The sequence below is a fragment of the Leptidea sinapis genome, chromosome Z (assembly GCF_905404315.1).
Source record: "Leptidea sinapis chromosome Z, ilLepSina1.1, whole genome shotgun sequence".
Lineage (NCBI taxonomy): Eukaryota > Metazoa > Arthropoda > Insecta > Lepidoptera > Pieridae > Leptidea > Leptidea sinapis.
The window spans coordinates 34,963,375-34,978,899 of NC_066312.1; the positions used below are offsets into that span (position 1 = coordinate 34,963,375).

The 15,525-nt window shown below is 36.3% G+C and overlaps 1 protein-coding gene across 1 annotated transcript in view; it reads right to left on the reverse strand.

Annotated features, from left to right (window-relative positions):
* LOC126978260 (protein tweety-like) overlaps positions 1-15,525 on the reverse strand; it is a 75,755-nt gene that overhangs the window by 24,662 nt on the left and 35,568 nt on the right. The window contains exon 2 of the mRNA XM_050827002.1: positions 13,108-13,138. The gene's annotated coding sequence lies outside the window, so the exon portion shown is untranslated. The remainder of the gene's footprint in view (positions 1-13,107; positions 13,139-15,525) is intronic.

Consider the following 15,525-nt stretch of genomic DNA (forward strand, 5'->3'; position numbering starts at 1 on the left):
ACAGATTTCTATTAACAAGTTCGCCTCACAGCATCAATGCGTTGCCCATTCTAAGCGCTTTTTTTAAACTTACTTACTTACATTATAATATAATAATAGTAAATATTGTCATATCTAATGAAATGTTATTGACTGAATTATTTGAATTACGAATATTTAGGTATTTCTAAGTCAAAAAAAATAATAGGTTCCGTATAAGTAATCATTATATATTGTACTAAAACATTCTCCCAACCACGCTGTATCTTATGGTTTAAGTATTATTCCGACCAGTTCAATATTTTGCGCTGTATTAACAAAGGAATAAACAGCCCTACCTAGTATGTATAGATATTATGTATTTACGTATAATAAAATTAAACACTACCAGCGTGATAAAAAAACGATAGAGAAAACGATCCATTATTCACAAATGTTAAAGATCAAAAGCTGGAGGTTTAATACGTTCATTTACGAATATACAGGGTGTCCCAAAGTTATGGGACATGAAGGGAAAGTACCTTAAATATCGTAGATAGCGTATTTTACTGAAAGAAGACTTTATGTTATTTTTAAAAGTTAGTAATTCTGCATTCAAAGATCGTCTGGGAATCGAACGAAGTAATTTTTAGAAAATCTTTGAATGCAGAATTACTTACTTTTAAAAATAACATAAAATCTTCTTTCAGTAAAATACCCTATCTACGATATTTAAGGTACTTTCCCTTCATGTCCCATAACTTTGGGACATCCTGTATACATCATCTTAGAATCCCATTGCTTTGGTAGTCAATTTAAAAAAAACTAATTTAGAGCGCATATCTACCAAACAGTAATTAGCCGTACACTTCTGGTAGTAACGCTACCGATCTCACATAATAGTAAGTAGTATAATAGATATACACTGGCCTTCAAAAGTAAGTATCACAGTTTTAAAATTGGGATAACGTTTTAAGTTCACAAGATATACTTTCGAAATAAAAAAGACTCCAAAGAGAATTTAATTTTGTACTTAAAAACTTTATAGTCGGTAACCTTCTTTTAAGAATTGGCTGAAAAAAAACTTCAAAAACAAAACCATTCCTTTTTCAAAGTGGACGTTTCCGAATTACAATTTTACCATTCACATTTTTCTTTCTGTTTTAAATTTTTTTCAAGATCGATGGGTCTTGTTTTAAAAATGTATGCTAAAAAGCACATAACATTTATTTATCATGCCTCTTTCAGTTGAAGAATGTGCTAGGATCATGGCTTTTCTGGAACTAGGCATCAGTATGCGTCGCACTGCAAGAATGGTGGGTGTGACGGTACGAACGGTCCAGAAGGTAAAGCGAAGGTACGAAGAGACTGGACACCATCTGAGGAGACCTTGCAATGGCAGACCCAGGTGTACCAGTGCCCGAGAAGATCGTTATATTATTTCCACTGTGTTAAGAAATCGCCACCAAAATGCAGTTGAAGTCCAGCACCAGCTACTTCAGACCCGGAGGAACTACATTAGTGACAGTACAGTGAGAAGAAGACTTGCTGAAGCAAATTTGAAACCCCGAAGACCAGCGAGTGGCCCAAAACTTGAGAGACAGCATCGAGTAGCGAGACTGCGATACGCCCGTAAACACATGCAGTGGGATGCAGAAGAATGGTCAAGAATTTTGTTTGCAGATGAGTCTCCATTCTCCCTTTACACTTCTGATGGAAGGCGAAGTGTTTACAGGCGACCTGGTGAGCGATACCTTCAAGCCTGCATCTCAGAAAGAGTCCAATACGGTGGAGGCAGTGTACATGTATGGGCTGGCATATCTTCAGAAGGTCGCACAGAGCTAGTAGCCATAGAAAATGGCACTCTTACTGGGCAAAGATATGCTCAAGAGATTCTCTATAAGTATGCAGGGCCGTATTTAGCAAATATGGGTGATGGTTCGATGCTGATGCATGATAATGCCCGGCCACACACGGCTCATATCGTACAAGAGTATATTCAGGAGGTCAGTATCAGCGTGATGGCTTGGCCATCAAGAAAAGGTCTGATCTCAACCCGATTGAACACGCCTGGGATGAGCTTGGGAGGCTAGTCAGAAATCGCAGACCACCACCTACTACCCTCAGGGCACTAAAGCAGGCTCTGGTAGAAGAATGGGAGAATATTCCCCAACATCGGCTCCGAAACCTAGTGTTCAGTATGCCAAACCGGCTCGAAGCTGTAATCAGAGCTCGAGGAGGCAATACCAGTTATTAAGAATTAAATTACATTTAAGTTGAATTTTTTTACACTAAACTAAAAATGTCTATTTTCATTGTTTTATCTTTTTTAAGTTAAAAATGTTACTAATGTATAATTTTAGTTTCTAAGAATTAAAGCCTATAAAATTTGCAACAAAACGTTTTTAATCTTAAATCTCTACCTTCTATAGTTAAGAAAAAAAAATAATTTGAAAAGTGTGATACTTACTTTTGCAGGCCAGTATGAGAGCACATGTGTTGTGCTGAGTTTTGTCCAGACAGTCACTATCCTAACTCTTCATTATTTTGTCATAAGACTGCTTGGCCACAGTTTAATTTTAACCTTGATATATTTACGTGCTAAGTCCGAGACGCGCAGACTTCACGACTGGTATGAAAGAATAACACGTACCAAAATAGATTAAAGACCTAGAAATACTATAACTAAATCTTTCTTTAAATAGAGTTCTGAGTAAATTATTAAACCTTTCTGAACGATAATTTTATGACCGCCATTGACTCGTTATGAGTTCCAAGCATTATAATTTTAATGGACTTCTAAAGAACATTCAGTATTCTACACCCCAGGATTCTATTAACTTAAAACAAATTGTCATAATGTAATTGAATATTTTCTGTCACTAAAGAATTAAATACCTCAGAAAACGAAACCATGAAACGAAGAACATTTACACGACATGATAGAATCTGCCCATATTGAACCGAAAGGGGATGTTACAGGTAGGAAGGAAGAAAAGAAAGACGATGACATAAGTTCAATATGTAATTGTTTACCAAAGTTCATGTCATGCCACATAATTTCAATTTTTTTACTTTAATAATTCAGTATGATTACGGTTCAGTTTTGGTTAAGTAGGTACTTCTACCCGTGCGTACGTTTAATGTCGCCTTTGTAGCGACACGATGTATTATACACATACATTAAATACTCGCCACACAACACATCGACTATTGTAAGAGAAAAGTTGATATATACGTCTACTTCTAGTAATTTACTTGTAATGTCATCTACATACAACGAGCTAAACTGAAGTAAACCATAACACCCCATCGGTGGACAATCTTGAAAGGTTCTGGTAATTTCATCCACCGTCATCTAGCTTGCACCTTCCATCCGCTTGTAAGGAACCCGACCTTAATACACTTTTCATTTTAGTGTCATTACATTTTCAGCGGGGATAAAGTTGGCCTCGTAAACTCCACAATTTGTTCCAAAGCACAATAACACGAAAGTAGTGAAAACGTTAAACAACAGAAAACTGTGTCACCTCAATACCGGGCAGTAATCGCAGCACCAACCGGCGCCCGGTATGCAGACAAATCCTTTATTACGCCACCTTTGTGGGTTTACCTCGGGATCGCTCTGAATTACACAATACGCCATATTTAAATTGTGGACTAACTCGGTTTAGACAATACGCTCTAGAAACTAATTATACGTCCAGTTTCCATTAAATAATATTATACGACGTAGTTGAAGATTTGCAATTGCTCACAATATAGGTAGCACCTGGTTTCTACAGAGTAACTCCAACATATTATGCTCAACAACGGATGCAGGTGTTGAACTAATCAAGAATATTTTTCATGCTGGGAGGAATCGTAGAATGCTCTTGGTAGTTTCTGTGATTAATCTAAGGCTTTTGATTGTGTTCAACATGCAATGGTGGTCAGGAAGCTATGTCACGATGTCATAAAAGGAACTGCGCTCGATCTCCTGACTTCGTATCTTAATAATAGAATTCAGAAGGTCGACGTGAATGGCAGGCTTATCCTCTCCTATAAATGATCTTCCTAATCTTATAGAATATAACATAAGGTAGTATTGTTTGCGGATGACACTTCACTGATATTTAAAGTGATAAGAAACCAAGTTATGTATAAAGAAGTAAACGATATTCTATCTGACATGGTGTACTGGTTTAGCGGTGATAACTTATATTAGATAGCAACACAAATCGAAATATGTAAAATTTATCGTACCAAATGTCAATAATGTAGATGCAAGTGTTATGTTATACCGAGTGGTGATAAAACCAGTGGAATCTGCTATATTTTTTGGCGTTACTCTGGATTCCAAATTACAATGGGGTCCCCATATTGCAGGATTGGTGAACAGACTTAGTTCTGCATCATACGCGGTTACAAAGATTAGACAATTATCTGAAATAGGATACGGCGCGACTAGCTTACTTTAGTTATTTCCACAGTATTATGTCCTATAGTATATTGCTATGGGGCAACGCTGCCGCGCTATTTATAACCTAGGTTTTAAATTTCTTTAATTAGAAGTGGCTAGACATTCACTGACGATAATATTTGAAATCAATATTTACAGCTTCATCATTTAACAATTTTATTTGCAAACAATTGAACTTATTAAATATGAAAAATAATAATATAAATAAATTATTAAGAAAAGAAACTAATGAGTTATAAATACAGTAGAAGTGGAAGAAGTATCATAAATAAAGTTACAGCGAGAACGTAAGCTGGAAAAGTATTTGAAAGAAAACGTTCGATCAAATTTTATTATAATGCAACATAACTTCTACTCAATACATGTCATGTAATATACTCAGTGGTCATGAGTGTCGCATGAAAAACTATTCGACACAGAACTAATCGTATTGCTTAGGGTTATCGTGTTACAATACCGAACACTCGCACTAACAAAAAAACACAAATATAAAAAGCGTACGCATATGCTAGGGACGAATGCCTTGCATTTTTTTTGCAGGCGATATAGTACGGTGTGGTCTTTATAATATATACTCTTGTTAACGTGAAAGATTATTAGGATAATGATAAAATTATAATTATATTATATTCTTGCATTCACCTATTACGTGTTGTTATTCGCATAGATTAGCGAAAAAAAAAATATTAATTACATGGTTAGATCTCATCAAAGACAAAATATCGTTTCTTGTCATTTTAATGCAGAAAATAACATATCTTAACTTCATACCGCCACAGTTTAATTGTTGATAGAGCTGTAGATATTATAGCCCAAGTAGTAGACATATTTTAAAATCTCAGAATTCTTTCATATGTTGACGCTAATAGAGCGTTTAATTCAAAGCTTTCGTCTCTCGGTATTTGTCTCGGTATGTTTGTTTGAGTAGTCAAATATAAAAACCTGAAAGGAGATTGAACGAAAAATGTATCAACCGCAGCCTAGACTTGCATCAAATTCAAAGTTCTTTTAGATGATACGTAAACATCCACTGACTACCCCCCAGTTATCATTATTGAAATCAAAACCCGTGTTTTGATGTTATTTGATTAAATGTAACATATCCTCAAAATCAAAGCAATTCGGATAACGTCCAGGTAATTACTAGTTTATGTCAATGATATTATAGTATTAATGAACTGCATTGTAATAGGCGGGGCGTATCAATTACCATCAGCTGAACGTCCTACTCGTATCATCTCCTACTGTCATAAATAAAAATTCGATATTATAATATTTTAATTTGGGAGTCACACTTGGGTTGCCGACTGCACATAATGTGGGATGAGGGCTTATAAGGATAAAAATTAAGATTTTTAGTTAGTTTCGATTACCTAAAAAAGACTTTTACGAGACTGGTTTCAGATTATGTGATCATACCAAAATAGATTCAAATACAAAACATGGGTTCGAATCAATAAATGTCAATAGTACCTAAATTATAATCATTTGCTAAACCGCAACACTCAAATTGATTTATTTCCGTCACCGCAATTTACAGAAAAAATTATAAAATATTTAATTTATTTTAAATTGAATCTCCTATTCAAATCATTGATTTCGATGGCGAGACGATGGCAAAAATTAAACTAATAATTAATATATTAATTTCATTTTGATGAATGAGAAAAATCTAGGCGGCAAATGGGCATTCTCCTTTACGAGTTTTTTCAGTGAATTAATTGCTGAAGCGTGTATTGGTATTTAAAACGATCACGCTCGCCCGTGCTGTCTCCAGCATCAGAACAATTGTAGATGTATGCATTTTTTAAAGGTACCTATGTAGTATTGGATACACCGCGCAAAAAAACTCGTTCCACATATATTTTCACCCCACAGTTAAAGCAAGTGAAATTAACAATGACATTTCTTCGCCCATTTCCACTTTACATTACATCGCTGTAAAGGAAAACAACATTAAGCCAGTGTCTACAGTGCGGTAAGAAGTGACCCAATTGTGGTACGTTTAGTGGTAGCCTGTAGCTGACATTGCAAATATCTCGAAATATAATTTGCATACAACGAGTTACGCTGGCGTCCCACTGTCTGATCATTAAACTATACAACTGAGTAAATATATCTGATATCAAGATTCCGAATCTAATGTACGATCGAGAATAGCTAATTTCAACTAGATTTCTTCTGAACATATTCGGAATATTATTTTTTATACATACTACCACTTATGTTGTTACATACTACCACGTTTTACCACTAAATTGTAGACTTTAATGTTGCACGTTTGGAGCTCGAGACTACTGATACTGTACTGATGCCACAAAGTAGTTACGGTCCCGTATCTGATAGATATTATCGTGCGTAAAAGTCCCACATCATCAAACACTATGAAAATTTTCACTGCTTTAATGGCTTTTTTAATAATTTTCTCCTCTCATACGAAAAAACACTTAACAATAAATAGTAGGTTAGCAAGATCACTGATCAATGCAATGATCGAAATTTGCTCTCCAAATTAAAGGTCTTTTTAATAACGACAGTTCTGAAACAAAATTATTGTGGTATTTTTTTAAATATTAACAGAACTTGTAGAAAACAGATAGGCTTTCCAAAACCAAACCTTAATGCAAACCATTATGCAAACGAATAAACAATATCGTCTTATTGGCGCTAAAGAATTAAAAGTTTCATGAATACGTTTTCGTAAAGGAAACTTTTTAGCTCAACTAATAATATGATACGACTCAATTAAACTAAGCCACGTCTGTCAAAATCTGGCGAGAAAAAGAGTTCTACAGAATTTCACACAAATCTCCAAGTGGGCTACTCTGATACATATTTAATTCAGTTCCATTCATTACTAGGACGGCGTAGTTGACACGTGAAACATTCGCAGGCGCCCAAGTAAGTGAGCGCCCGTTATTTGCACTCTTTTGTACCATCGTTCCTTTGTCCTACGCCGGGGACGCAACTGTAACCAGGTCACTCTCAACAGTTTCATTTTTAATAATATCTAGCTTACGATTCGAAAACATTACGGGCGTTAAACGCGATGAGCATTATACTCTAATTACTTAGTAAAATCATTGGTTTAAGTAATTTGTGTTCCAGATATTATGTAGCTTTGTAAAAATGTAAATTTATAAACGTGACGATAGCATAGTTATACTATAATATACCATTGAGTAATTCATTATCATTTGAGTATCAATAACATGTTGCAACAACACTTGGAAAACGTCCTGAACCTCCATCAGTTCGTTTTCGGGGGCTTCGGCATGGGAGGAAGAACTGATAAGAAACTCCCAGCCCATCTTTATGGGTGCATGACCCATGGAAGTTACGTCTGTTTTATGAATACGACCACGATGACCTAACTCTGTTCTACATAAACACGTTTTCAGTGAATTTTTCAGAAGTGAAGCCACACGAGACCGTTATTCGCACCCAAACACTAAAAAACCACGCATTTCGACCACAAATCATAAATTTCTTAAGATATAACTTTAAAGATTTAACTTTTCCATTAAGCAATAGCGGAGAAAAACAACCTCTCCGATAGTTTAGTACTTTTCGTCATCTGACTCTTATTTGCATCCAATAATAATAACGTAAGCAATACCAGATCAAATTAAATTATTTATTTTGTACTATACTTCTGTAATATTGACAATATTCACTATGCCAAAATCTAACATCACTGACGAATGACATTCTTAAAATGAGATCTAAAGAGTGGAACAAAATTTATAACATTTTATTTTTTATTTTTTATGAAATAGGAGGACAAACGAGCGTACGGGTCAGCTGTTGTTAAGTGATCACCGCCGCCCATACTCTCTTGCAACACCAGAGGAATCACAGGAGCGTTGCCGGCCTTTAAGGAAGGTGTACGCGCTTTTTTTGAAGGTACCCATGTCGTATCGTCCCGGAAACACCGCACAAGGAAGTTCATTCCACAGCTTTGTAGTACGTGGAAGAAAGCTCCTTGTAAACCGCACTGTGGAGGACCGCCACACATCCAGATGGTGAGGATGATATCCTAACTTGTGGCGTGTCGTGCGAAGGTGGAATTCGGCGGCAGGAATTAGGTAAAACAGCTCTTCGGAACACTCCCCGTGATAAATGCGGTAGAAGACACACAATGAAGCGACGTCTCTACGCAACGCCAAGTGATCCAGCCGTTTTTTTTTTTTTTAACATTTTCTATACACAAAAAGAGTTGTTTTAGTTGCAATTTGTAACAAAGTTCAGATTGATGAGACCAGCGGCCTGTTCGCAACACAGCTAATAAACTAGTCGGTTTTAAACTAGGACACGAATGCTCGAGAGAACAGACGGTGGTGGGCCGATATTACATTTCTCGTGTTTCGTTCATGTTGTACCCATTAAGTAAATTACATGTTACAGTCTCGCCTGGGGCGTATGTGTACACTTTATAATCAGATTACGGTAGTTTGGGTTATCTTCAAATTATCTAATCTTTACTTACATATAAATGAAATGCAAGTCTCCGTTATAAATATAAGCAGATGAATGATTAAATTTAAAATTCCCATGGACTTACACCAAAATAGTTTATATACATTTGTTTGTCTGTTTAAATAATAAGCGAGTTCGTTGCGTTTAAATCAAATCATTCAAATAAAAATCACTTTAGACATGCAGTAAACGTCAGTCAAGGAAATGAAACTTATGGATGTCAAAACTTTTCTTTTCTTTTTACATTTACCACCATTTCGGAAAAGGTTTTAGAGATTTAATGAGAAGAAGTCACAAGAAACTCATTGCCACTCTTGTATATCAACCTTTACAGCTTCATCGTTTTACAAATAATTTCAATTACAATATTAGGAGTGATGAAACAAAAATACTCAATGCATACACGAGTAAGTCAATTATAGTAAATGTAAGTTAATACGTAAAAACAAGTTTTCTGTTTTGTTTTTAAAACTATATTTTATTTTGTTTTTTAGTCCCGTAACAGCATTAAAAGTAGTCTTTATATATTAAAAGACTCAATTTCTTCCGTTATATTTTACAAGTTTTGATATTTTGTATTTCTAGTAATCCATGCGTACAGATACATACAGATCAAACTAACATAAAGTCGTAAATAAACAAAAAAGGCTACTATTGTTTGTTTTTATATAAAAAGGGGCAAACGGGCATGGATATCCGCAATACCAGGGGTCAAGAGATACGTTACCGACCTTTATGGCTATATTTGACCGGGATACCACAGTGGCGCAACCAGTCGCCGCTACTTACAATATATATACAGCTCTATAGGGAGTTACTAGTACACCTGGTGTTCGCAAACAATTTGGTGGCGCGACCAGCTCAGACACTTCATAACTCTGGTGGCCTTATAGCCATTTAGGTGCTCTTTACTTGAAGGCCCCGAAGTCCCTGAGTTTTATTTAGAATCTTTAACGGTAGTAGTGTCTAGTATATTAGAAATAACATCAAAAGAATTCTAAGGGAATCAATTTTGAGAAAATAATTAATGCTTTATATGCCTTTTGCCTTTTTAGCTCCTCTGTTGGTAGATGTTGTAATCAGGTGGGCAAGAGCAGTCATTCCAATCTTGATGATAATTACGATAGACTAATGGGCTTGTCAAAACAGCAAAGCCATCAAAGCTAAGATAAACCGCGGGAAAATAACAGAGGTGATAAACAAGATGATACCTTAAAACCCTTTTAGCGCCATTGATGACTACATCAGAATATCAATTAGCACTATCTGACAGGTGACACACGGCTGTTGGCAGTTAAGTAGCATCATAGACTATAAAACATATACTAGCGTGTAGACGACCTCACAGCTCGATAATGCATGATCAATTTAGATTTGGCAATGTGTGCCAGTGGTGTATAATAAATAATGCAATAATTTCAAGCGTGCCTGACTGTTTATGAGTTTTCAATCAAAATTGGTTACAGTAACTATAGATTTCCTTTCCTTTTTCTATCTTGTTGTATCTTCGTTAGAGATATTCTTTTCACTCGCACGCTCTTTTAGTGTTTCTTCTGCATATCAATATCATTATCATATCAATGATATGTTGGACACCTCCAACATGCGTTGCTATGCAGACGACAGCACTGGTGATGCCGTATACACGGACCATGCAGGTCTCTCTCGGGAAATCATTGAGCGATTGCCAATTCCGTGGTCATCTGGATGGCAAAGCTAAATTGGCTTTGAAGCAGGGCGTCAAAAATAGAGCACGTCAATACTTCAAGCCAGACCACTAAACGCAGATCCGACCACATATGGCGTATTGCTTATCTCTAGTCAAGCGCACAACAGAATCAGCTCGATCCATTTGACTGCGTGCAACGCAGAGCAGCTCGAATTGCCGGAGACGCAGTGTTCTGTGGACAGCTAGATCACTTGGCGCCGCGTAGCTATTATCACGGGGAGTTTTCCGGAGCTGTTTCACTTGCCTCCTGCCTCCGAATTTCACCTACGCACGATACGCCACAAATTAGGACATCATCCCCAGCATCTCTTTGTAGAGCTTTCCTTCACGTGCGGTTTTCAAGGAACTATTTCTTTCTTCCACGTACAATAAAGCTGTAGAATGTGCTTCCTTGTGCGCTGTTTCCAGGACGATACGACATGGATATAATCAAAAAAAGCGCGTACACTTTCCTTAAACGCCGGCAACGCTCCTGTGATATCTCTGGTGTTGAGTTGAAGAGAATGTGGGCGCTCGTTTGTCCGCCTCTTCCATAAAAACGTATATTGAAAGTCTTTAAGTTGAACGTATTCCGTAACAAAATGTAATTTGGGCGGCGGAGTATCAAGTCCATTAACAATCTGTGTTCATTAGCATCTCGCAGACAGCTGTGTCAATGTCGCATACATTAACTATTTATAGACTCCGCACATACGCTGTGTGACTTGTGACGCTTCGGTTCTATGACTCTGAAGCACTGACATTGGAAATAGGACTTGATTGATTCCAATCAAATGTATCTTACAAAAACTTTTCGCACTTATTACTATTGTTAATTTTTAAACTGTTGAGTGGTTAATTGAGTTTAATAAATATGTATTGTTTTGTATTTTATTATGTATCGCGATTAAAACGTAGCTGTCGTGCACACTAAAGTAATAAGCCTAGCCTTCTGTCATGCGTTCCCTAACAGCACGAGGCTCTATCTAGACCAACGTATAAATATACAAACACTATAATAGAATAATAATTTAATTGTGTTTGTCTTTAACTTCTAATTCTCTCCGACCAATGAGGTCGCGTTGCATATTATTATTTATATTATTTTGTATTTCCCAAAAATTTGCGCACTTTATAAAAGAAAGAACAAGGAAATTTATAGGGGGTTCAAAATGGCTTGAACTGCTTGGGGAAATGGATATGCGGTTAAAATAAGAGTCTTTGATTTGATGTTAATCAATGTATCAAAGCTATACCTTGATATCTGTTCACAGCATCAGCGCCAGTACTTTCACCAGCTTGTCAAAAAGGGTGCGCGTGGGTGTCACCCGTCACCCGATACATATCGGTAACCTTTCCCTTTATTAATTACATTTAAACGATCACGACGAGAACACCGCGTGTCGCTTCATGGGATTCGTGTGTTTAATTAATGAGCTATTTTGAGTTGTTTATAAAGTGTCCTCAAGTACTATAAAATCAAAGGCCTAAATTAAACACCTCTCCATATAATAATAATAATAATAAAGGATTACCTATCCATCAGGAACTTGCTCTTCGATACAATCTTGAGCATTTTGAAGTATTACAAGTATACTCCGTAGCCAGTATGTAAAACAGCCCTGCCAAGCTCTACTGGGTCCGATCTTTCATCACGGACAGAACTGTCATTGCTAAAGGGCCTGATATTGTGTTGGTAGATCGGTTAGAGCATCGGGCATTTATTGTAGATATCACCATTCGTTGTGATGATAACCTCATGAAAGCTGATATAGACAAATTTTCCACGTACACAAAAAGACCTAGGAGTGAGATCCTTCCCATTTGAGATCATAAGCAATGATCTAAATGGGAAGCATACATTGCGGCTACTGTGAACAAAGTCAACTCAATTCTGTACCTAATCACCATTCTTCAACATCACCAAAAGAACCTTTTTAAAATAAATTCTATAAAACTTTTATCAAACCATTACTGGAGTATGCATTTCAGGTCTGGAATCCATATTTTGTTAAGGATATTGTATTTTGGAATGTGTACAGAGGAGAGCCACAAGTTGCCTCGGGGACTGAAAAATCTTACATATGAACAAAGACTTACAACGCTTGGACTCAGCACATTCAAAAGCAAGTGAGAAAGAGGTGTTCTAATTGAAGTATACAAAATCATAAATACATTACAGAATAAATTGTCCAAAGATGTGGTTATATCAAGATCTGTTAACCAGTTCAAGAATAGACTGGACAAACATTTGGAAAATTCGAAGCACTTCCGCACATGATATAGACGCATCAGAGAAAGATGCTTAGTCTATTATAAATAATAATAACGTAATGGATTCATTTAGTAATATAATAACTGATAGCAACATTTTACAACTTGATTTGATTGTTATATATTATTATTGTATCAGCTATTTACATCAGTTAGGTATCCTAAATAAACCTAAACTTAACGTTACCCTAGAAGAATAATAAATCTACAAAAAAAAAATATTTACCGTTATTTCACCACTGCAAATGGCAGGAGTTCTGAAACAAACAAAATTATTTAAGTATACATAAAAAATATTAACGATCTAAAAACTAAACTGTATGGTATCTACAGCCTTTGAAAGAAAAAAGTATTCATTTTACTAATTTATAAAAACTATAAGCAGACATAATAACTCATACCAGGCCTGCGTTAATAATGCCTGGATGAATCATTACAGCGAATATAATAAAAAAGCAATCACATATCTCAGAAAAATACAAACAAAATCTTGTCTTTAAAAGTCCGAATATTTCGAAATATATATAAAGCCAAGGTTTCTGTGATATATTGCATGTTAGCCGTGGTGGTGTACATCTGGCGCCAACGAGGCGACGCAGATGATAATAATGCATACGAAGATATTCCAACGGCAACCAAACCGCAACCGTCTACATCAACCAAATATTAAAACTTGAAATGAGGAAACTAGCTTGTGCTTGAAGTTGAAGTATAGCACCTCATCATAATTAGTATAATGGACATATGTCTATGGTAGATTTTCAAGGCTCTATCTTCTGCAGGCCATCAATCACTGGAACACACATTCTTTGCACCTAGTAAATTAGCGATGTATCGAGGCTGATATGACATGGTAGTTCCAAATCGTACAAAGCTTGGATTGATTCTATTAGATGAGCTGCAAGGTCCTTTGTCATCTTTTAGTAATAAAATGGGCCGACATGACCAGCTTCATAAAATAACAGTTGCAGCAAGCATACAAAACAAACAAACAAATGCACAAAGTGCAGTATTGATTACAAGACCACCGCGACCTTGGCGGAAGCCACCGCAATACCACGAGCAGTAACTGATACGGAGGTCTCGTAGACAGCCAGTTGCAGTGCGATCTAACCAACGGAATCAAAGCTCTATAGGCCAAATTAAGACTTGTTATCATCCTCACCATTTGGATAGCTTTTATCAAGTGCCATTCTCAACATGTTTTCTTTTACCCATTACAAAGTTATAGAACCAACATTCTTCGGGGACATTTCATCATCATTATGATAATCATGGAACGAATTGACTCATCAGTTAATCATTCAATAATAAAACTCCATGATAGATTTATTTTTATTTCATAAATATAATGTTTATGGTTCGTTGTCTGCAAGAACCGCAGGTCTCCTCGAAAGATAGCCAGTCCTCCATAGATTGAGCTACTTGAGCCCAGTCGGGAGCCGGCTAATTTTTGAGCTTATCTTCCCCATTAGTTACATGTCTTCCTCTCCTTTTCTTGCCTAGTAAACCTGTCCATGTCATTACTCTTTTGGTTCATCTCTGGTCTCGCAGGCATGGTAGAAATCCAGTCCATTCCCATCTTAATGATTGAGCATTTTTTAATGATAATAGACCAATGGACCATGGTAAACCTGTCCATGTGATTACTCTTTTGGCCCATCTCTGGTCTAGCAGGCATGGTAGAAATCCAGCCCATTCCCATCTTAATGATTGAGCATTTTTAATGATAATAGACCATTGGACCATGGTAATCTTTAAATGTTCTATAGAATCTCTTTAAGTTTTACCGCAGTAATGAATTCCTATTGAAAATAGGGTTTCTTCTCAGATGTATGGCATCCAAGAAGACTGAGGTGAGATAGATGCACTATCTGATCAAAGTTACATAAAGTAGGATGAGATAACTTCGTTCTAAAACAAACACATCACGAACCATTTCTATAAGATGTTCGCAGCTATCTATAAGCCAAATCGGCGTGATATTAATTCTTTAGAATTGGAGAAACTCAATGGGCAGCCTTCATTGCTGGAGCGACGTAAAAAATGGCAGCTGTCCGTCCATTGTTTGGCATCGTGGCCGTAAAATCTGCTTTGTGCTTTCTTATCTAGGTCGTGGGTTATTGAACCGGCTTTTTATGGATTGTTTCGCGGTTCTATCGGCGCCGGTATTGGTTCATAATCAATATTGTCTGTAAAATACCTATTCTAGGCACGTTATATTCTTCAAGAGATTAGTCTCTCACACACACAGGCATTTGTGTATAGACAAGTATCACACAATTTCATCAGACAAAAGGTATCACAATTATGTATCATGGATCAGGTTTAGTGAGCAATTGTGTTGTGAAACCAAAGCCCTAAATTTTAAATAAAATAAAATCACTTCGGAGCCTATAAACATCAGCAGCACTACCCTATTCAGTTCTATCTTCTTTTCTATATAGAAAATCGCCGCTAAGACTAGGGCCGTTGCCTCATACTATCGCCTTCATGTACCAATGTGTTTTCGATTTTCAAATAATGATGTGTTGCAACAGTATAATTTTAATACAATATGTATATTATATGACACGATAATATGTTAATACAGCTGTTGCAATTATTATATGAACAACATTTTTGTGAAGGACCTATAACGTTC